This window comes from Taeniopygia guttata, chromosome 8 (assembly GCF_048771995.1).
Source record: "Taeniopygia guttata chromosome 8, bTaeGut7.mat, whole genome shotgun sequence".
NCBI lineage: Eukaryota > Metazoa > Chordata > Aves > Passeriformes > Estrildidae > Taeniopygia > Taeniopygia guttata.
The window spans coordinates 12,152,190-12,173,717 of record NC_133033.1 but is presented as its reverse complement, the minus strand read 5'-3'; the positions used below and the strand labels follow the sequence as shown (position 1 = coordinate 12,173,717).

At 39.6% G+C, this 21,528-nt stretch overlaps 1 protein-coding gene across 2 annotated transcripts in view; it reads left to right on the top strand.

Annotated features, from left to right (window-relative positions):
- ADGRL4 (adhesion G protein-coupled receptor L4) overlaps nt 1-21,528 on the top strand; it is a 72,228-nt gene that overhangs the window by 5,926 nt on the left and 44,774 nt on the right. The window lies entirely within an intron of this gene.

Sequence of the window (21,528 nt, the reverse complement as noted above, 5' to 3'; positions counted from 1 at the left end):
TCTTGTTTTATGGAGGGTCAAAATATGAACTCTCTGGCTTTTGCCAGCTATAAAAAGAAGTTTTTCTGTGAGACCTCAGTTCCTTGTTCTAACATGATGTTGCTGAGTCCCACCATTGACTTTAATTGCAGTCCCTGAATTTGTTTGGATTCACTGGTGTCATTGTTGCCATTCTGCAGCACCCAATTTGTGTATAGTTTTTATGGAGGGAGTTTCTTCTTTCAAATTAAAATGACCCTGTAAAACCACTGTGTATAATCATCTTATTCTATCCAAAATCATTCTTCACTAGAAAATTATTTAATTTAAATGTTGATTCACCAAAGGAGAATTTTTTTTTTAACAGCAGGCGTACATCACTGGATGTCACTTCTGTATTTACCAAATAGTCTGAAATCACTGATATGGAAGATCCAATCCACACACTTCCTAAATTCATTTCACTGCAATCAGTTACCACAAGCCATAAAAAGGCAAATTGCAGCTGCTCTAACATAGCACAGCAGGAGAAAGATATGCCTTAGCCAAATGTTAACAGGGCTCAAGTCAGCATGTGACAGCTTGGAAAACTTGGGATGTGCTATATGGGGGGCCAAAGAAGATCACTAATTCCCAGCCCTTTTGATATGCTCTTTACCCTTTTTCCTTTCCCCTTCTCTTCCTGCACCTCCTAATCTCTACTTCTTTGCCTCTATATTCTGCAGGAGCTTTTACATGGTTTCAGGGAAGAAGCAGGAGTCACCTTCGATTTCAGAATTCCTGCTGTAGGTTTAGGTGTTGGACATTTTAGTGATCCAAGATTTTTTGGGACACAGTATTCTGTTTGTTGCATATTTAGTTATTATATTTAACTTAGCCCATGGCTTCAGGGTTCCTCTCCAGGGGACAGAAAGTTTTCTTCTCTTGTGTCTTCTTTGGTAATAATACAGCTGAATGGTTTTTTACTTTTCATGATGTGCAGAGATTGACTGCTGAGCTGGGAAATGTTACCCAGCTGAGGTATCTTGATTTCACATTCCAGATTAAACCTGTAGGCAGATCACAGAATTGAAAAGTCTGGACAAATTAATTGGGAGGATTTGATCTTCTGGTGCATAGCAGTCCACTTGCCTAGGAAAGTGCTGGTGTTTATTTTCACATAGCAGGCTCCTGGCCATTTGGGGACCTAAGGCTTTATGTATGTCTTTTGCCTTTTCATGTGCAAGATGTCACACTTTCTGTGAATTTGGGAAGGGCTTGATGCCTGTGATGTCCATAGGCTGCTGGGGACTAACCAGCTGTTGTATGGTTGCCTTCCAGCCACAAAGGATGGAGTTATGTTTATGTTCCTGAAAATAGCCATACCCTTGGCTAACACTATTAGCCAAAACAGCTTCTATAGCCTTGAATTTATTTTTTATAGCTATATTCAAATTATGTTTTAGTTGAATTTTTTGAGAGTAGGTCAGGAATTTGAAAGGGGAGCATTTGTTACAACAGTGCCTGGTGATGCATGAGAACAGGAGTCAGGAGGAAAGCAGTGCAGGATGTCTGGAGCAACAATACAACCCTGCTGAATAAGGCAAGGTGGAAGCTGCCTCACTCCAATTGTCTTAAATGGCTGAGTCCATAAGATTTTGACTCAAAGCATTTTATGCATCCAAAGTGTCAATTCCAGAAATTAAGAAATCCCTCTCAGTTTCTCACTCAAATGAGAGAGACAGACAATCTTCAGAGGGTTAGCTCTTCTTTCCTACTGCCAGTTCACCTGGGCCAAAGGCACAGCCCACAATAAACATTTGCAAGATTGACCCTAAATTTTAGAAGCCTTGAACAAAGTCCATTTTAGGGACTTTTTAGATAGATTCATTACATTCACAGCTTTGAGCCAAAAAAAAAAAAAAAAAAAAACCCAAAAAAAAAACAAGAACCCTCTATTTTTTTATGCATTTTGTTTACATTTTATTGAAATGTTACATTGAGCATGACTAAAATACAGTAATGCATTTTTGAAAGAACAAGAAACAAAACTTCCTCTTGTTATATCTTTAATCATAACCAGACTCTCTTTTAAATTAGTCCTGTTTGCATCTAAAAAGGATTTTTAAAATGTGTGTAGATGATGTGGTAGAAAACAGTTATTTGTCTCTCTCAAAAATTTACCCAAACTTTTAGGCTGATCATCTGCACTTGGATGGTTTCTTACTTGTTTAATTCAAAATGTGTTTTAACCCTTGCCAAATAATGCTAATTTCCTTTCTTGAGAAAATTCTCCTTTCATCAGCTTTATGTTACTAAGAATCAATATGTTACATGTTCAGAGGATGCGGGAAAGTTCATTTAAGAATCTGTAAACGTGTTATTTCAGAGTTTGCTTACTTTGTGTTTACCAGAGATATGACTCCCTTCCTGTGTCTCTAACATCTGAAGTAGTCCCAGGAGGTCCAACAGTAACAATATGTTCTTCTCATTTGCTGGTTTGAAATAAAAGAATGAAAATTATTTCCTGGACATGTATATTCATACATGTATATTAAATGCACACAACCATGTACACAGGGACCTGTGTACAAGTAGGCATGTGAATAAAAACAGACTTTTCTATGAAAAAAAAGTAAGGTAATCTCAAATTTGTCAGTTTTACTCATTTTGTGACTGTACAGTCTAAATTAGTTTTTGTTAAGGAAAGAACAGGATTTATTGTAAAGAAATTGCTTCCATACATTCCATTTCCTTGAGACTTCTCAAACTAGGCTTGATCATGGTAGAGGCTGCTGCAGCCATCAGACTGTGCAGCTGCCTTTGGGCACTGAGGCCAGTGCCACCCACGGAACAAGGGATGTATCGTCAGGAATTGCACACATAGGAGATGATGTAATTTCTGCACAGCTATGCTGATTTACATGTAATAGCCCAGTAATCTACTGTACTCATTTCACTTTTTTCCCTATAACTTTATATTGAACTCATAGACTTCCATTGCAGAAAAGTGTCCTCTTTGGGATTTTTGTTTTGCCTTTTTTTAATTGTTGTTTGTTATTTTCTCCTGCCAGAATATACTGGCCAAGAGTGGTGGAATTGTATGTAACCACATTTGAAATGTGTAATTTATCTAGGATGATATGCTGGTGCACAATTTTTCTGTGGATGACTGTGAAAAATTGCCGACTGAGCTGTTGGCAGAGTGAATATCAAACCCAGCTCAGCCCTGTGTGTATGAAAGAGTTTAAGAAGGTAATTGACACTTTGGACCTCTATTTGCCAAAGAAAGAGATAATGACTTCTCCAAGAAGATTAGAATCTAACCAAACATTGTGCTCTAAATATAGAGCACAAAGCCAGGTGATGTTTGTGAAAATGCTGCTGGGCTGCAAGAGAGGGAGGGGGCTGAAGAACTGCAATTTTGCACTGTATATTTTTTAGGTACACAGATTTAATTTAGAGATTATGGCTTGAAAATGAAATTTACAGTATGTGTGGTTTTCGGTGATAAGAAATTGATTTTGTGACCTTGGTGCACACTAATTGAAATATCTGGCACTGTGTTTTGCTGAGGTTAAAGGAAGCCATATATGCCTGGAGCTGCATTCTTCTTTCACCTTGAACTGCGTGGTTAATCACAGCCCCAATCACGGGCAGGAAGGAAGCCGCAGTTTCACTGGGGTACAAGGAAGCTGAATAATCTCTGCTCATTGTCTAAGGGATAGCTTGTTGTGTCATTACTTGTGGCTGGACTTAGGAGACACACAGTTACTTTAAAATGGAGAATTCTGGTGGAATGAACATTCAGGGAGCACCAGAGGCCAGAGCCTCAGCAGCTGCAGAGGTGCAGGGGGTTCTCCTCCCACCTGCCCACCCCAAACCCAGCTGCTCCTCGGGGGCTGACACCTCTGTCTGTGCTCTCGGGCACTGTGCCAGGACAGGAAACAGGGAAAGGTTCTCTGGCTGTGTTCTGCGGGGTGCTTGGAACACTCTGCCCCTGGACGGCTCCTCCTGTGTATCCTCCTGCTCCAAAGGCTGCTTGCAGCATTGAGGAACAGCAGCCATAGCCCAAGGAACTCTACTGGTGAGGTTTTTGATTGAATATATCTGCTTAATTTAGCTGGGTTTCCGCCTTAGCTTGGACATGTACAGCTGTGACACTCTGAGATTGTCTATAAAATAATGTGGTAGGGTGTCCCATTATTTTGCTTATTATTTAATGTTACACATTTACTAGGCTGGCACAGGATCTTGTTTTTCCAAAAAGGAAAATGAAAGCTCATGAAAAGCCTTGACAATAAATGGTTATTTGTTCAAAACAGCCAAGTCTAATCTTTGTTTATGTTACTAGGCTTCATGTAATGGTGTTGCAATAAAGAAAAACAGTTCTTCAGGATATGCACTGGCTTTTATGTTTTATTTGTAATGAAAGCTAGGCACATAGGCAGCAATCTACATAAGTTACAGTGAGGGAGAACATGAGCTTGGATGGTGACTTGCATGTTTATATATTTACTTTTTATTTGTTGCACAGTGTCTGAATCTCAATTTTTAAAAATATGAAATTAGCCTGAGATATTGCAGATTTTATCCCCAGAATTTTGCCAGTGGAAGACAAAGAGAAAAGATGATTTCATCCTACGCTAGGAGACCACTGCCCCATCTGTGCAGATGAGCTGTGGGTCTGTTCCCACAACCATTGTCCTGTCTTCTCACGTTCAGTCCCCCACCTGGGACAGAGTACAGCCATCTTCACTGCCCTCCTAATGTTCTAGTGAGTTTTGGGTACCCCCAAAGCTCAAAAGGGCCTTGGCTCACAGTTTGCATCAGGAGTGTCATGGCAGGCTGGGAAATATTGCAGCAAGAATCTCTGCATCACATGGCAGTCTTCATCACTGATCCCTGTAACATCAGAGGTCCTGATGAAATGCCAGAGAAGCTTCAGGGTGTTGTCATGGACTGAAAGAAAAATTCAGATAAGCTCTGCAGGCCTGAATAGGAGCTCTGAGTCCTGCATTTTTTTCCTTGTAGTGATAGGAAAGGAGTAGGTGGTAAATTGTATTACAATGAAGGCTTTGACTTAGTTTTTCTCTTGAATAAATCATTTTTATGGGTAACATTGATCCTGAGGAAGCTCTACCTTTCCAAAATCAGCCTGTAAGGAGTTCAGAAGGGAGAGGAAACTGGAGGTACTCAGACAGACAGTTTCAGGCCCTTTGTTCCTATCCAAAATGTTCCATTATTTAGAGCTATGATGAAGCATGCATCAATTCATAAATATGACCCACTGTACAATATAAAAAATATCAATATTTCTCTCCCATTGTGTCAGGGATATCTGGTGCATACAGAAAGACTTTCATCTCCTTAGCTACCACAGAGAAAATGGGAAAGGCAAACAGCCTTCAAAAGTGACTCAAAAGCAGAGATGAGGAGAAGTCTCTAAAACTTAACACAGCTTTTCAACTGAGCAGATCAAAATAGAAACTGTGCAGGGCAGCAGTTGTAAACGATGCAGAACTACAATTTGGCTTCTTTTTCAGTGTTGTCATGCAAATTTTAGTATGGTGATTCCAGAACTCTTTCATCATACTCAGTTTTATGGTTAAAATCTAGGAAACTCATAGTGAAGCTGCCTTTAGAAAATGAGGTCACTTCAGGGATGCATCATATGGACTCACTGGTCTCACAGAAGTAAAATATTCAGTCCTAGGTATGTTGAGCTCCATTTATATCATTTTGCACACAAGGTCTCGGGTTTAGGTGGATGTCAAAGGAGAGACTGAAAAAGTATTTACACAGCTGTAGACTGAAGAAAAAAAGAACTGTTAACTGAACTTTTTGTATTTCCTATTGAATTAACAGGTAGTATGTTAATACCACCAAATGCTTCTTGTTTGAGCAGAGGGATGTGCTATAAAACCTCAGAGCTTTATTCTCTGTGCTTAGAGAAAACTACTGCAGCTTTCCTTAGCTGTAAACTGCTCTTGAATTATTACTCAAGTTTTGGCCTTAGACTGATCGCCATACAAGAAACTTTTAAGCTGACAAAGGCACCTCGAGGAATGCCATGCCGACAGCAGCATTCCATTTTGAGCTTGTTATTCAGCTAGTGAGGAGCCTGTGCTGCAATGTGGACACCTGGCTCTGAGAGCTGCAAGGCAAATCCAAGAGCAGGGCTATTGCTGCCTTCACTGGCAGTGTGGTAAAAATAGACCTGCTGCTTCTGTTCTTGTAGCAGCAAGCAGTGGCAAGAGCAGGATGAGTACAGTCAGGTGTTTTATGATGGTTTCCTGCAGAAGAGGTGATGCTGGTGACATTCCTCTAGCAGGGAGGTAGGTGACTTATGATTGAGTCTCACTAGCCACAGTGACTGCTGGACACAAAGCCACAGTTAGGGATGGATTTTCCAAAGGAATATACATTGAGCACTTTTGAACTGTCTGGCTCTATCTGAGGTGCCTAAAGGAGGACTGAGTTGTTCCAAAAGAATACTCCCAGTTGTGGATGCCGAGCAATTGAAAATTTGTCCCTGAAGTGCCTTTTATTTCCCTATCTATGGGAACTAAACTAAACTATGGCAGTTTGGGGTTTTGATTGATTTATTTCTTTATTTTTAACTGTAGAGACCTTTTAATTAGGGAGAGGAACTAATACAAATTAGCTGGAGCTGCTGGTGGTAGCAGCTCCTTGCCATTAGAGATTGGGTCATTAAATAAGTAGATAATGTCCTCCTTATTGAGGAGATTTAGAAAATCATAAGGACTTTGCATTATTACAGTGTTTAGCATTCACAAATGGAGTAAAAAAACCCCATAATGGCAATTTTCATTAGCTGCAATGCATGTGGAGGGCTCTTTTCTTTCTTTGAACAGCCAAACACTAAACAATTCCTAAATCCCTCCTTGTTACTTATGTTTTCTTCTTGGTGGTTAAAAACCCCATAAAGCAGAAATTGAAGACTTGCTATTAAAATACTTGCTGACAGCTCCATTCAAAACATCCTTTCAAATAGTGCTGTATCACATTGTGATTCATCTCCTATTCTGATAGAGTTGCTCTAACAAGTAAGTACCCTCCTTCTTGGTTAGGGCCCATCTCTTTTTACTGGGAAATTCTTCCTTTAAACATTTTGCTGAATTTCTGCTCTAAACAAGCCTTTCTCCCTGGTGCCGTATTGTTTGCGTTGCAGAACACATGTAGCCCCAAAAAAGCACAGTGAGGGGCTTATTTGGCATGGAAAAAGGAGGAAACAGCAAGAGAAAGAAACCCTAGCTCTTTTCCCCTCCTCACCTGTGTTGTATGGGTGCAAGCACCCTGTGGAATTAGCCCAGGTCAGGGTTTCTGGCTCAGCATTGTGTCCCCAGGAGGGGACTGCAAACCTGCTGGCACTGCTGGGCCAGACCCTGCAAGCAGCACCACGGCAGCACCGCTGTGAAGACCAACCCCAGGAACATCCCGGGGATTGAGTGGTCCCCAGTGAATTTCACTGTTGAAGCTTGAAGTTAGAATTATTTACAGTCACTTTAACAGGACAACAGCTGCTCTTTACCTAGAGATGAGCCAAGAGCACTGAAAGAATTTGGATCTGAATTGCAGATGGATGGGTTTCAATTTGATTCAAGTAGCTGGACTGCATGATTCTGCACTGTAAGCTCTCAAAGTCAGAGCTTGAGAGAAAAATCATTAATTTGGAAGCTGATACCCTGAAAGACTTTTATGAAGCAATATATTTTCATAGCAGACACAGATCAATTTAAAAGTAGTAATCAAGAGCCATGTGCTACGTGTTCACAGACAAAAAAATATAGGGAATCCAGCCAGAGCCAGACACTTAACATTCAGAGCATTCAGACTAGCACTGAAGATATTGCCTCTATGGAAAATAGCAGGGTTCAGAATTAAAGTATTGTGAATTTGTGAGATAATCACAATGCTGTGCAGACATAAAGATGCTGCCAGATTGCTGCCAGAAACCAGCTCAACATAACTTTTCTAGGCAAATTTCTGTTTAACTTCTGTAGAAACTTTGGAAAAAAGAAGAGTCTCTACAAATATTTGACTGAAAAGATGTGTTAAATTCTTGAGAAAAGAGGAAAAAATTATAAGATAACGCATTAAAAACACTTTTTATCATATTTGAAAGGCATTCTCTAAATTTCAAGTCGCTATGCAAGTTTTCATCAAATGAGATTCAGGCCCAGGTCCTCGCCAGTCCTAAGAATTTTTAGGTGTAACATTTGCTTAAAAATAAAGCATCCACACATTAGTGTCTTACATCATGCAAGTAATTGCATTGCATAAATGCAAAATTTATATTTACTTGGATAGTAGTACAACTTAACTCTCCCTGGAAATTTTTAATTTTGCTCCCTAAGTAGTCTCTTTGGCAATACTTACATGAAAAAAAAATAGAAGCCACTAGCAGTGATAGGTATTTTTAGAATCATCTGTTATCAGCTCCTCAAACATTCAGGATTTGTGCTTGGAGCCAGACATGGTTTTCGTTCCTCTGCTGAAGTCATCCTCTGTCATGACTTGAAGCAGCCTGAAGAGACTTTTTGTGTGTTACATACACTTTCTTAGGTTGGTTTTGCTCTAGTTTTCCATATCAGGGTTTGCCAGTCAGGAAGGTAAATAAGGAATGGTATAATCTTTGATGGATACCTTTGTTTTAGCTGACATGTTAAGGTTTTTGGTGTGTCATGGTTTAACTCCAGCCAGCAACTCAGCCACAAGCAGCTGCTTTGCCTTCCCTAGTGGGGCAGGGGAGAGAATCAGAAAAGTAAAAGTGAGAAAAATGTACGCTGAAAAAAAGACAGTTTCACAAGTACAGCAAGAGTCAGGCACACAGAAAAGCAAAAGAGGGCTTCCATTCAGCACTGCCATGAGCAGGCAGGTGTTCAGTCATTCCAGGACAGCGCGGCTCCATCATCCGTAACTTGGAAAAACAAAAGTCATCCCTCTGAATGTCCCCCCCTTCCACCTTCTTCCTCCAGCTCTACATGCTGAGCATGACACAATCTCTTACGGAGTAGTAGCATATAGTTAAGCACTCTGCACATATTGCCACTAAAATAGATAAGGACATGTTTTCATGGGTGTTTCTATAGCACACAAAGCATAGTGCTTGGAAAAAATCTTATTTTTCATGAGGAGCCTGGTCTAGTGAAAGCCTGCTCATAGCTGAGGGGTTAAAACTAGATCTTTATAGTCCCTTCAAACACAAATCATTCTCTGGTGATTCTATGATTCTGTAACATAGGACCTATTGGGCACATGCAGAATTAATTTTTGCTTTTACACCTCTAGGCACATTCTATTTGGGTGGATTGTTTTGCTTGTAGAGAGTGAAATTCCTAAAAGGGCCTCTCTGTCAATTTTTACTACTTCTGTTTTCATCATGTTGATAGTACATGCAAATGACTATCATGTTGATAGCCATACAAAGAAAATAGTAAGATTTTTACCACTGCTTTTTGCTCAGAAGAGAGATGTTATATATTATATATATATGTTAGATGTTATATGAAGACACATGGCTTTGCATTACATTGCTACATGCTACTCTGTAGCATGAAACTACACAAATTCTTAGAAAACAGCAAACACTGAAATTTATTGAGACTAGAAAATGAGAATTAATATCTGGCATCTTGGAGAGAAATGTTATAATTAATAATTGCCTCCTAGGTGATTTTGTTGTCATTTCTCTGCTCCAGTCTTTGACAGACCAGATGTAAGCTGCTTTTGGCTGGACTTTCAGCAGCCTCCCATTACTATCAGCTGGGACATAAAACCCTTCCTCATATATTTGTATAGCTGAGTCTGGTCACAGACTCTTCCCCTTCCCATCCTCTCTGCTTTCCCTCTATAGAGTAACTCCATCCTGATTGATATTAAAAGCATCTAGTAATTTAGTATCATCCATTAATTTAATGGAATCTCTCGGAATGCTCATCTCTTTTTTCAGAGAATTAAGAAATATGTAAAATGGAACTGAGCTTAACACCAGCTCCTGGGAAACCCACTGGATACCCCTTCACAGCTCAGTGCAGTGCTGTTTGTCCTGACCTGTTGTCCTTTATTTGCAATCCTGCAGCCAGTTTGCAATCCCTATGACAGCACTCTCATCCAAGACATTATAAGATATTTTTCTAATAAGATTTTGTGAGCCACTGTATCTAATGCTATGCTACATCCCAGATATGTTGTACTTGCAGCCATTGCTGAGATTCACACCTAAGGTCTGCAGGAAAAGGGAGTGGTAAATCCCAACTCATAGACTTCAGCAATAGGAATCTCATATGAGAAGTGCCAGCAGAAAACAAGGAATGGCAGAGAGGTGGGACTAGCTGCACTTAGGAGATACAGTCAGAAGGAAAGGACAGAAAGGCATGGTACAGCTGATAGCAGGGCAGGGCTGCCATGATGGTCTGAACAGGAGAAAGGAGAAGGGCAAGCCAAAGAAAGCCTCAAAACTGGGAATCAACTTGATGGGGGAATTCTGGAGCTGTCAGCTCTAAGGGAGGATCTGTAAGCTGTCACTCATTCAATGATTTTGTTTGATTCTCCTCAAACCAGGAGCCATACCTTACCCTCCTTCATAGTAATTCTGCTGCTGTTTGCATCACATGCTATTTGGGGGTTTGGGAAATAATTTTTAAAATATCCAGCAATTCTGTGGATGAATTCAGACGGAGGCATCTTGTGTGTGCAGTGTGCAGTTTGTGCCTGTAGGATATCTCATACCATCAGGGCCATGTGGATTGGTGGGGACAGGAGCTTTTGCTCTCATAGTCCCATGTTTGGGACTTGTCCCTTACTCAAAACCGAAATACATGGACAGACCTTGTGCTGGCTTTACCAAGAGCTATTCCTGCCTGAGAATGGAAAGATCACACTGAGGATCAAATCCTCTTTCTGAAGGGATTACATTTCCTGCCAAATATGTGACATGGTTCAGTTTCAAGCACATACAAAATAAACCTCCATCAAGACAGACATTTAAGAGTGGCTTAGTATCCCAGGACTGTTGTGGGAGACAGCTCTCAGCATACAATCTAGCAGGATCTTCTGGCCAATGTCTTCAAGACCTTGGGATCTACCTATCTGAAATAATTTATAGGAATAGAATCTAATTCATTTATATGTCTTGAACAAGTGTGAATAAGAAGAGTTACATTTTTGGGGGAGATGACTTCTGAGAAGCCACTTATAAAGATACTAGTTTTCCTTCCTGACAATTCTTGTCACTCTTGTTTGTGTCACTTACCCATGCTCTTCCTTGGGCATTAAAATGCATTAATCAATGAGATAACAGATTTCGTTTTGGACCTCACCAAGGATTATCCTGTGAAAACAACGCTAATGAAAATATGTGATGGCTGATTTTTAAGTTATGTGTGGGCACTTTATGCATATTACAAAAAATTCAGTCTAGCTCCTGGGGAAAAAAAAAAAAGCAATATAATCTCACTCAAGAGCAAGAAGCTCTTCCTCTTGCAAGAAGCTTTATAATCTTTCTCTGTTTCTGGCAGTGGTGGGTGCCTGTTTTGAGGGCTCCCAAGAGTCATACTTCCTGTGCTGGGACAATCAGAGGCAAATGCTGTCATTTCCACCCTGGAAACTAACTTCTAATATAGCTAATACCATGTTCAGAATACTCACATAGGAAAGTATGGGTAATAGTGTAATGAGATTTTTTTCCCTTATGAAAATAGGCAAAAACAAAAGAAGAAAGAAAAGAAAATATAAGGCTGTTTTAAACCAGATATGCCAGCCTTAAATATTTTGCACCACCTTCCTCCTCTGGAAATTAAGAATGTTTAAAGCAGACTAATTTAGGGGTGTGTTGGCATGGCTATGTGATCCCAAGATCCAATCCATACTTCAAGATTGCACCAACTGGAAAAATGCTCTCATGAAAAACATTATACAGGATAAAGTGTCGTTTATGATTTCTTTTCTCAGCAGATTAGCTATGTACATCTTGTAACACAGGCTGACTTTGTGGAATATCAAGCACTTCTAGAAATCTGTTTGAAAATAAATTACATTATCCAGCCAAAGCAATATCAGAAATGTCCCAGAGTCTACACCGTCTAAATGTTGATTTAAAATCATATATTCATATTACAATTTTATGTCTAGTAAAGCAATGTGATGGAGCCTTTCTTTTGCCAAAGTTGTATTATCTCATTTCTCTGAGTTAGGTAAACTGTAATGTGTCTGCGTTACAGATGGGTAAACTTAGCATAAGGAGAAGAAAGCCACTGCTTTGAGTTAAGAAAGCCTAAATGTGAGCACTTCCATCTATATTGGTCAGTCATAATGGCAGTGGCTCCTAAAATGAGCCTCTTTCCATTCATTTATATGACAGATTATTTTACTTTAAACAATTCTTGGATAAAATATATTAGGTATCCCTAGGGCAGGAACCTGAAATCAAGACTGGCACATGAGACATTACCTGCCCAGCTGGAGACGCACTCCTGGGCTCAGGGTGATTGAGCTGCTCTTGCCACCTGAAGTAGCCTTGGTAGGAGGGATGGGGTGAAGTTCTGCTCAGGCACTGCCTGCAGCTGCCTGAAAAACTGCAGGCAGTTTTTCAGGATGAGGGGAGGGCAGGTTTGTTTAGGACTGACTCTAAACTACTTCATGCTAAAACTCTGCTAATGAAGAGGATTTTGTCATTACCTCCATGTCTTTCTCCTTTTCTTCTTCCTGGGTTTGAATAAAAGTGACTGCAGCAGTGCTGATCATAGCACAAGCTCTCATAGGTGTTTATAGGACCCCAACCCTTTGGCAATGAGTTTTCTGTGAAATTGAGGCATCATTATTGCCCCACTTATTGTTGACAGGGTCAAGACTGTCCTGACCATATCAAGAATCAAAACACAGCATTTGTCAAAGTGCTTTTGGTGCTAAAATTCTTTTTTCAAGTTGTGATTGAAGAAGGAACTAGTCACAGAGAAAGGAATTAGAGTACCCCAGTCAGTAGCCAGTCTTTTCCAGCCAGCATTTTGAGAAATGCTGTATAAATTATAGGCATGTAAATTACAGCTAGTATTACAAAACATTGGAGCTGCTGGTGGTTTTAGCCTGCATATATGGAACAGCCAACATACTGTTTCCATCATTTTAATAACCTATATAGAGCAGGTGGCTGATGCAGTTAATGCTGGCATCATTTTTCTTTCCCTATGTGATTTGCTGTGATGACAGTTCTGTCATTTCATTTTGACTATTTAAGGCTATTAGGAAGCATTTTTAGATAATCATCTAGTACAGGTATTTTCAAGCATGCCTAAACCATATAGGGTGTCGCCACCTTTCACACTGCATATTTTTAAATAAGTATATGATACATTCGTTGTTAATCAATGAAAATACTATGGTCAAGATCACCAGCTGTGATAAACTGCCTAGATTCATTTAGTTAGATGGAGTTATACTCTTTTGTTCCAGATGGAGATCAAGTCCAACATCATACAATTGCAAACATTTCAAAGAAGAGAAACATTTCTAAGATCATTGAAATAATATTTTGCATTTCAAAGATAAAATACCAATATGTCATCAAACCATTTAATTTTCTTCCAAGTCTGAAAGTAAATTGACGAGAGATCAGCAATTGGCAGGAGAACAAATGAAACATATTGAAAGAGCCAATTTGGTTGTGTCGAGGGAGGCAGATGTGTCAGTTTTACATCTGCTTCAGCAAAGTCCTTGTTGTTGTTTTTACTCCCTCCACCTTTCAAAAAATTTTTCATTAACTAAAGGTTCCATTATTAGATAATTGAATAATCCTTGATAAATGGCCAAGTAGCACTCTGTTCATTGAAGAGCCCCTTTTATCTCCATGCTGTGATTCAGGCAGTTACAGTTCATTTGTGGAAGTTTCTGACTTTTTTTCTCAGAATTCATCACATCTGACACACACAAGGTTTGAATTGCAGCTGAGTAGTTTCCTGGGCCCCAATACTCCAGATGCCAATCTGCTACCTCTTTTCAGTGCTAGATATTAAAAGGGAAAGAAGTGGAAGCAGCACTGAGATTTCCACTGACAGTCTGTTTCAGGGTATAGGCAGACATGGCAGAGAGCAGCAGCAGAAGGAAGGAAAAAAGAAGGAAGGGTAAGTGCTTCCATGTTTTTTAAATGCAGAAGGCAAGTTGGGACCCTTACACAGTTATTTTCTCAGTGAAGCAGGTAGACAGATATGAGCTAAGTCTGTCAGCAGGTGTTAGAGCTGCAAGACTGAAGTGTGTCAGAAGCTGCTGTTTGAAGAAATATGTATAGGTAATGAAATGAGTGATTCCCTGCCATTGACTTTGCTTTGATTATTTGCTGGTCTCTGTCTCCTTTGTTGTTAGTTTATCATCTGTCACATTCTTGTGAAGAGATTTTCAGAAATGAATCAACAAAACAAGGAGGCACAATTATTTAACTCACTATTTCATAAATTTCCAAGGGGTTTGATAGGTATTGTGCCCAGGGTGTGTCTGAGACGTTGAAAAACCGAAGAATTTCATAAGATAAATAGTAGGATCACTGGATTTGTAGACCCTTTTTGCCAAGTTAGTGTCTGTGAATCAGACCTCATGTATGCCTTATCCTGCAAACCAGGAAAGTGGAACCATGAAAATATTATTTTACTTTCTTTCATTTAAAATAGATTAAAATTTCTGTTGCTAGGAGCTGCTGATACTTGGGTTTTAGGGGTTTTTGTTGAAGTTTTCGGTGTTGGAGTCATTAATGTGATTTCAGGAGCTAAAGCTTTAAGTAAAAAAAAAAATCCTGAATGTTGTAGAAGTATTCATTTCATATACTGGGGGCATTTCTAAAGACTGAGCACTTTAGCCTTTAGATGCCCATTGATGCATAAAAATAACAAGCAATTCTGCTCAAAATAGACTATAACAACCCTCTTTTTGCCTGCAATTTTGACCTTAGATTCTATGTTAGAACATCTTTTCCATAGGAGAAGGAACTTTTCTTTAGAGCAGGGTTTAGTCTGCTTGAGAAGGCTGCTGCAAGGAGGGCATCTGTTGACTGAGCTACAGGACCTCGCCTCTGCATCTCCAGATCATCTCCAGTGCTCAACAAGGGAAAAAGCAGTACAGGGCTTAAAGACAAGCCTGAGCAATGTGTAACTTCTCTGTAATACCAAAAGGGCATTCAGGGTTAAACCTCCCAACCACTCAAATCCATGACAGAATTTCCTTTTTAGCTCTGCTTTTTAATGGGGTAATCAGGTACCTCTCTAACTGTGCAACTTAATCTTGCACCGTCCTTTGCTTGAAGTAAAAACATTCTGGAGAGCAGTGTTTGAAAGGAAGTTTCAGTTTGTTTCATTTCTTAAGATTCATTATGTGGTTTAAGCTTACCCAAACAAGATCAAGGTACCAAATGAGTTCATATTGCTATCAAAGCAAATGTGACCTTTAAGGGTTTGAGCTCATTTTGTTTAAATCAAAACAGACAAGGTAAATGAAAGGATTTGGTAGATGGGGAGCTGAGACAATGGCAGGCTAAGTCATTCCACAGGCTTCCACCCACAGTCTATAGGACAGTCAATAAAAGAAAATGAAATCTGTGAGTCTCTCAAGGTCATATAATCAAGGGTGCATCCAGCTCGCAACCTCTGGTTGTAGAGATTCTTCAGGAGCATGTATGGAGGTGGAAAATCAGGAAAGGAGACTGCTGTATAAAGGAAGTAACACACCTTTTGCATTTGGGAATTACTTAGGAGCTGGGGGTTGGGGAGGTGGAGGGGTAGCAGAGAGAGGAGTCACTATGCCAGGGCTGTTGGAGAGAGCATCAATGGAAATGCCAGACTGCCCAGAGGCACACGGCACGTGTGCAGCTGTGAAGGTCAACAGAGATGCTGGTATTTGTCAGAACAGTTTACACTTCCTTACTTTGCTCTCTGTTATCAGGGGCAACCCCTTGCTGAGTAGCCACCAAAGATGAGATTTCCTGCTGGGTTAATGACTTTTAATTGTGCTGTTCCTGTTATCATTCCAACAGCACCCCTCATCACAAAGCTGTGTGCTGTAGCCCTGCTGGCATAAAAGGTGTGGACAGTATTTGTCATGCAGTCCACTGGACAGTCCAGAGCATTTCCTTGTGCTTAGTATAGATGGGAAGTCTTCAGTAGCAGTAGGCAAATGTTGAATTATTAAATTATGTCTACAGCACTTCATATAATTATTGCCCAAGTGATGGTGAAGCGAGATAAGCCTGGTGTCGACAAGCAGACTTTTCCACCTTCGGAGTTTGGTTAACAGACTTCCTATTTTGAAATTCAAGAAAAGTCCACTCTCTCAGGAAGAATTTAAATAGAAAATTAAATGGGTTTGCATATTGCTCTGCATGACAGATTTTTTGTTAGCCTTCAAAGTCTGAGTGATCTAACCAAGCATGTGGAAGCAAGATACATATTTCTGAGTTCTATAGTTTTTGTTATTGTGGAAAACTGTCAAATGTAAGTAGTTACCCCAAATGATTTTTTAAAATTCACTAAATATTCTGTGGATTAATAGTACTGTGTGTGGAGACAGTGGAACAGGAATGGCTGAAATCATTTTTGTGTGGCTTCTCAGCCGGCTGCTTTCAGAGGGAATTTGCTCTCTGGTCATTCTTTTCTCCCTCAAAGAAAAGTATTTAGACAAGAAAGTACTCCACAATTATATCTTGGCTAGAAATTACTGTGGCAGAAGCTCTGTTTGGTCTTCCCATTCCTTTCTGATAAAGTGCAATTAGTACATCCCTTGACTCACTCTGTGAGATGTTTGTGGGCAGGGGTGTTGTGAGGGAGCACAAGCTGCTACCACAGCCATTCTCTAAACATGCAGTTGGAAACGACATCTCTGCTCTGCTGATGGAAAACATCAAAGCAACAAAACATGCTATTTTATCTGATGGGGGTAACAATATCCCAGCTAATAAAATGGCTGTCATCCCTGCCTATTGTATAGATAAGGAAGCTGAGGATGTTGGGATGCTCTTTGTTGGTATGCCAAGTTGCAATTATCCTATGACAGAGCCCTTCTGGGCTATGATTGATGAAACATTTTGAGGGGGAAAGTGCCTCAATAAGTGAATTTCATTGGATTTGATGATGATATTGCTTGCACAATGGTTGGCAAAAACAAAAACATTTTGAGTGGAACTAGGAAAATGTGGTCTTATTTAATCTGCCTGAGATGTCCTTGCCACATTCATTTATTTCTATTTTATGTTGGATGTAAACAAGTCTAATTCTGAAGTTTTTGTGTTGACCTTTTCTGGCATTGAGATCAAAGTACTGTCTGCAATAAAGATGAGAAGACTTTAAAGACTTTGGTGGCTTGTCAGGGTAGCGTATATTTAAACATAAAATATCACAACACAGCAGCCTTTGGCTAGAACAGGCACCAAATGAAGTTCTAAAGAATTTGTTGCCCCTCAAAAACCCCATCATTATCTTGCAGTTTAATGGCCTAAAAGTGGAGCCTGCTTAGAAAACAATTTTTCCTTCTTGCCTGAGCCCTAAGTCACAGGGTGACTCTGCCAGTTGTCTCTAGCAGCTGTAACATGGATGTCACCAGCTTGGAGGAAAGGCGTGCCCTTTCTTTACTCAAATCCCTATGTAGATTTTAGGACTGGTTAAACACTCCTCTGAGCAATAGTCAGCCCTCTGTAAAATATCAGTCTTCCCAAAGCATGGCATGCTATCCCATCCCCAACATGCCCTTTTCCCTGGCTCCAGCTGTTCTGTATCCCAGATCTTTCAGTGAGTCTCTGGAGAGGCCCTGGAGGTTAACTTTACAGTGCCTGATCTAGAGCCAAGGCAGCTGGTGTAAGAATTTGAGCTCTAATATATTATTTTCTTATATAACAGCTTGACTATTTGAAAACAAATGTCTTTTTAAACACTACTTTTTGTGTCCGTAGTCTGAATTTAGATTTGAGGTGTAAGCCTACTCTAAGTGAAATGTTTAATCCTTAGAATAATGTAGAATTTGCCACAATTTCAAGCACAGAGAGCACTTCCCAACAAACTAGAACTGGGATTTTCAGGAGGGTGATTGTGTTAGGACTTTTGGTGCAAAATTGAGGCTATCCTATAGAACTGCCTGCATCCACAGGCAGGTGCAGAGGACAAAAGGTAATGACTTATTTTGCAGAATAAAACATTTGATACATGATATAATAGTTTTCTTAGATTGAAAACAAAGTAACCATCTTTACTGCAGCTTGCAGCACTTCACCACATTTCCAATTAGATGGCCCAATTTTCAGGGATACTTAACATGCTGCAGAAATCTACCCAATGCTACTACGAGTTCAGTTGATTCAGTAATCACAATATTTATCTTGATTATTTTTGCTTGAACTTAGGTTTAGGCACTTTGAGGGGTTTATTTCAATATATGAAGGGAAGGTTCTTTTTATATTTTTGAGTAATTTTCTTGGGAAGCAAGTGTTTAGCCTTTCCAGCTGAGAACTTTGAAGCTGAGTAACACTCAGAGAACAATACTGGTAAAAGTTTCTGCAGTGCCTCCCTCTCAGATGGAACCTCAATGGCAGCCCGTGAAAATCTGTTTATTTAAATCTGTCTGTGCATTTATTCAGTACCTTGTGACAATCCTCCTGTTCTGTCATCTTAGTATGTAAATTATACCACTCACTTTAACCAGTGGCAGCAGTGTTTTCTCTGTGCTTTGTACTGGGACTTTTTCTCCAAGAGTCTGCTGAGCTGAGGGAGTGCAGTGCTGGATAAACCAGGTCAGGCACAGCGAGCAGAGCTGTGGCTGTGCTGCCATGGCCAGGCTAACAGAGACTGGATTCAAAGGGCAAATTAACCTGGCCAGAGAGCAGAACTACTGCAGCACCATTGCCTGTGGTAGGACACACCTCTGAGCTCAGGCAGCTCCCCAGTGTGGCACTCAGCCTGTCTCCCACTGCCAAAAGGTACACAGCATTTTTACAGCACATCCACACCCTCCCTGTTAGTCCTCCCAGGCATAAAATGCACATAATAACACTTTATGTGGCAGGTTGTATATAGTAGACAAACTTAAAAGTGCTTTCATCTCTGACTCGTGCCACATTTCAACTTTATTCCATGGTATAAGTATTACTTGTGTCCAAACTTGGATATTCTTTTAATGAAATTTTGGGGTTTGCTTGCTAAGTGTTTTGTATTGTTGGGATAATAAATTCCTTAGCTTCTCTTTCTGAGAATAAAAACCTTCACTAGAAAATTACAAATTTATGTAGACAACAGTGATTATGAATAAACATAATATTTCAACCTAGGATGCATTAACTAATGAAGAGTAGAGTTGTTAGTGTAGTCAGCAAGGGAAAAGTCATTCAGATTGATTTAGGATGCCATGTAGTCCCCTCACACTCAAAATTCATTAAGAGATCTGAGTAAGTTAACTCATTGTGCTGTTTGACATGAAGCTAAAAATTTTCCAGATTTTATGCCTTAGGAAAAAAAGTCCAGAAAGAGCTACTCAGATTATTTGGCATGAGGAGACCATGAGTTCCATCACTTCAAAGTAGGTTTCAGGAGGGAGAAATGAAAGAGGAAATTTGGTCTTAAGGCCAGTCTGGTTTTTGGAAGAGGTTGCTACAGAAAGGAGGAGAGCTAGATGCTTTTCAAAGCAGCAAATTCCACTAAGATGATATTTGGCTATCATATGGGAAAACTGTTATAATCATCCAAATACCTGAAACTTTTTAACTGAGCCAAGCAGTACTACACACCTAACTCCTGCTAAGTTTTATAACCTCCTGTTCCACTTCTATCATTACCTTTAGCTTTAATTCACATCAGAAGAAGAACAAAAAAAAAAAAAAAGGGGGGGGGGGAGGATGTAGGGAATACACAACATCAAAACCTGTATGATTTTATAGTGATTTTTCTTTTCTCGAAATCATCCACTGGGTCAGTCACTGAGAATATCACTGTCAGTAGTTAAGATGTTTTGACCATGGAGTTAAATACTTGCAGCATTGACAGTAGCTGGAAATACTTCAGTGGTTATTGTTGTAGTCATTAGTCCAGCTGAAATAATGCTGGCATGTTTTCCCTCTGGGTAGAATTCCTCAGCCTAATTGTCTCCTCCTTGCCAGACCATATTTGATATCTTCAGGTTTGGAGACTGGATGTATTCCAGCAATTAATGGCCTTTCTCAGTTATAGATTGGAATTATTTCCTTTTGTGATTTAGTCTATTATCCAGAAGTGAAGTTATTGAATTCCAAAACATTTAAATGAAATAGCTCACAAATAGGACTCATATAAAAAGCACAGTCATCAAGCCACATGAAAGCTATGTGGGCCACTGCAGAAGATGAATATTTCACATGTAATTTTTGACTTTAAAAATAAAATAAATAAAACCACTATTCACTATTGTAGTATCTTCTCCTAATCTCCTAACCCAAATATTAGCTGAGAGCAATATAGGTCCCAGTGTTTCATAGAGCAGGATTAGGTCACCTTGTCTAACCTCCTGAAGAGTGGCAATCAAATTTTATCAAGGTACTCCTGGCTTTAGTACTGTAAGTTGGGTTTGACAAAAGTAAACAGTGATCTCTGTGTCTCTGATGCCCAGACCGAACTCCTTAAGGTACTTCATCCACTCAGAGCATAATTAGCCGGTGGTTTCAGAAATCAATGAGCACTGCTCCACGATGGAAAAAAAAAAAAAAATCTTCTGTAGTCACTGTTTTATGGCCTTCCATGTAATTTGAGTTACTACTTCTCTCAATGTAATTTTACCACATTTTTCTATTCTATTCTGCTTTTCCAAAATGGAACACAGTACACATCTTAAAAGCAAGAAATGTTCTTAATGCTGTTTCAGATATGTTTCAGGAAGTTATTTGCAATAAATTTGTCCTTTGGAAAAAATGTAGTACAATGATACGTGGGCTTTATAACGTACTACCTGTTTTTAAGCAGCAGATTCAAAAGCTGAACACTGAGGACCCCAGTTGTCCTTTCCACATGTCTAGCTGTCCTTGTTGCCCAAAGAAAGTCTTAATACTATGGTTCTAAATTTAGGATTTAGAAAATCCTTCTAAGTAAAATTCAGTTCCTCTTTTGTCTTCGCAAACTGCTGGTAAAATGAGGAATGTAAATGGACAGAGTTTATCTCCCATGGACGAGGAAGGTAGTCTGGAAATGTGAGATGTAGAAATTCATGTTCACCCTGACCTCTTGCTTTGTGTTTCACCTGCTGTTTGATGGGTCATTGTTGAGGAAGTCAGGCAGATCACTGCCTCTGAGTGAAACCCTCTGGAACTGTCTGTGGGAGACATCCATGTAGTAGCTTCTGGGATTTAGATGTTAACAGAGTAATCCTTATGTGGTTATGCTGTCTTTCTTTATATGCATTTAACTTCTGTTGCATGCAGATAGATACATCACAAGATTTGATGCATGGTAATGTATAACCTCTTTGCAGCTACTGGAGAATTATGTCTTCTACAAGAGTGTTTATGGTTCTGATGTAACATTCAAAAAATTCTGTCATACTGAGTTTATGGGCTTCAGAAAG